This window comes from Otolemur garnettii, unplaced genomic scaffold (assembly GCF_000181295.1).
Source record: "Otolemur garnettii isolate 467f Iridium unplaced genomic scaffold, OtoGar3 scaffold00142, whole genome shotgun sequence".
In the NCBI taxonomy this organism is placed as follows: domain Eukaryota; kingdom Metazoa; phylum Chordata; class Mammalia; order Primates; family Galagidae; genus Otolemur; species Otolemur garnettii.
In genome coordinates, this window is record NW_003852537.1 from 98,958 (window position 1) to 102,025 (window position 3,068).

At 45.0% G+C, this 3,068-nt stretch overlaps 1 pseudogene; it reads right to left on the bottom strand.

The window, feature by feature from the left end:
• The window catches only part of LOC100964604, a 3,282-nt pseudogene extending 2,768 nt beyond the window's left edge, over window positions 1–514 (bottom strand).
• Between the last annotated feature and the right edge of the window lie 2,554 nt (window positions 515–3,068).

Consider the following 3,068-nt stretch of genomic DNA (forward strand, 5'->3'; position numbering starts at 1 on the left):
AAAAAAAAAACACAAAAAACCTTGAGGTCAAATTCCAGGCCTTGTGCCAGCTGCTCTTGCAGTTGTACTAGGAACAACAATCCTCCCACCAGTGCTCACAGTCCTCTTTGCATAGGGGCATGTTCAGGACCTGCTCTTTTCAACAGCTCTGGTTCACCCACTGGATCCAGAGCCCCATGTTAGGGGAGCACTCTCAGAGGCAGGTATCCTGGATGAAATGTTGTTTACAGGCAGGCTCCATCACTCCATGATGGTCCCAGCTGAAGTTACACAGGTTAGAATTATCCTACTGGGCTTCCTGGCTGGTGCTGGCGGAGCAGCCGGCATTCTTCTTCCAGGGGCTGTACTGATTGTTTAAGTTGTCCTGGCAACCTGGCTTTTCCTTGTGGTGCTTGGTGACCATACAGACATTGAGAAGCTCAGTTCTGGCTGGAATAGTCCTATGCTGGGCCCCACCTACCACAGCCAACCACATTTCAAGGAGCAGCAGCTGTATTGTCATCCGCTGGGCCATGGCTGTTTCTGAAGGTAGAGCTGTGGTTAGTGGCCATAAAATTTCTTCTTATTTTACAGTGCTGTCCACTAGGAGCCTCATGGCAAAGGGCCAGGTGAGGGGGACAAGTCCCCAGTTCTCAGCAGGATTGAGTCCCAGAACTACACATGGTAACTTCTCCACCCAAAAGGAAAAACTGGGGGTGGTGGCAGCCTTCATTCTAAAGACCTACTGAGATTGAAGAAGCCAAGGGGTATTAAATAGGGCTGGCCCTTCAATAAAACACCAAGGGGATGTGCCCTTAGGAGGAAAACAAAAAAAAAACCTGCTTTAGGCTAACAAGTACAAGAAAAGGCTTGGCGCCCATAGCTCAGTGGGTAGGGTGCCGGCCACATACACTAAGGCTGGCAGGTTTGAACCCAGCCTGGGCCTGCTATAAGAATAATGACAACAACAACAACAAATAGCCAGGCATTGTAGGGGCACCTGTAGTCCCAGCTACTTGGGAGGCTGAGGCAAGAGAATCTCTTAAGATCAAGAGTTTGAGGTTGCTGTGAGCTGTGACACCACAGCACTCTACCGAGGGCAACAAAATGAGACTGTTCAAAAAAAAAAAGTACAAGAAGAGCTTCCTACTTATTGGAAGCCAGCTAACAGGACAAACCTCCATCTGGCCACTCACAGATGGAACAGCTAAGTTTCCAGGGCAGGTTACAACACAGCTACTGTCACTGAGGTCAGGGCAGTTATGGGACACTGGATTGCAGAAGGGAACTTCTGAGTTTCCAGGGCAAGTTGAAACTCCTGTCCCTTTTGCCTTCTTTCTGGTGAGAACACAATAGACTATCACACTTCATCTTGCTAGTTCCAAAAGCCCGCGCAGACCTGAGAACTCACACCACTTACCAACAGGTGACAGAAATCCCAGTCAGAGCCACAAGGCATAAAGTTGTTCCCAGCCTCAATGACAGGATGGTTCCCGTGGTGGGGATAGAAGCCTGGATATCTGCTCCTGGGTTTGCGCTCTGGTGTCTGATTGTATTAATAGCCCTTGTAGAACAAATCCGCACTCCCCAAAGAGATAGATACACTGTGTTTTGTCTTTTCATTTAAAAAATGCATTCTTGTTGCTAGAAAAAATATTTGAGGAGGAAAATTCTATAAAAAAGAAACTTTAAATCACCTACAAACCCAACACTCAGTATGAGTCACTGCTACTATTTTGGTTTGTCTGTATACCTTTATCTTTGTGAACAGATTTTTTTTTCTCAAAAAAATTACAATAATGCTTATTCTACATTGCTGTTTTCACTCAACTGTATGTGATCAGTATTTGTTAAAGCTTTTTAAATTTCTAACTCCTTATATTGTGATAAAATATACATAACATAAAATGGACCATTTTAACCATCCTTAAAGTGTATAATTCAATAGCATTAAGCACATTCACAATGTCATGCCACCATCACCACTATCCACTTCCAGAACATTTTCACCAACCCAAACAGAAACACTATACCAGGGGTCCTCAAACTTTTTAAACAGGGGGCCAGTTCACTGTCCCTCAGACCATTGAAGGGCCAGACTGTGGGCCCCAGGATAAGTTGGCTGCTAAGCAGGACAGGCAGCAGCAGTAAAAACACCTGGCGAGCTGGATACATCTCGGCAGGCCACATGTGGCCCGCGGGCTGTAGTTTGAGGACACCTTGCACTATACCCATTAAATACTAATTCCCATCCCATCCACCTACCCAGGCTCTAGTAACCTCTAATCTACTTTCTATCTCTGTAAATTTCACTTATATAAGTAGAATCAGATAATTAGTGCTCTTCTGTGTCTGGCTTATTTCATATAGCATGTTTTCAAGGTCCGTCCATATGGTGGCCCCATAAGTACAGATAAGAAAGAGTAAAAAGGGTAACTGTGAGGTGAAAGACAACTAGCAAACTACCAGAAAATTTGAAGCACTGGAACCCCCGGACTATTTTGGAGCTTTTTAGAGACACCTATGGACATCTCACCCCTACCTTTTCTTCTAAATTTTTTTTAATCAGCTGGGAGTGGTGGCTCATTCTAATTCTAGCACTCTGGGAAGGTGAGACAAGTGAATCACCTGAGCTCAGGAGTTCTAACACCAGCCTGAGCAAGAGGGACACCTCATCTCTACTTAAAAAAAAAAAAAAAAAGGAAAACTAGCCAGGCATTGTGGTGGGTGCCTGTAGTCTCAGCTACTTGAGAGGATGAGGCAAGAGGATCCCTTGAGCCTAGAAATTTGAGATTGCTCTGAGCTATGACACCATGGCATTCTACTCAGGGCCATGGAGGGAGACTCTGTCTCAAAAATAATAGAATAGAATAGAATGGCTTTGGTCAGTTTGTTATTTGCCCCAATTGTTAGCATCAGATAGCTGTGAGGTTAAACAATTTGCTACTGATTGTTTTTGACAAATGTTCCCAGAGAAAAAGGCTGCTTACGGCTTGAGTTTTGAGACAAGTCTTAAAAGTACAGTTGCCGGCTCGGCGCCTATAGCTCAACTGGCTAAGGCACCAGCCACATACACCTAAGGTGGCGGG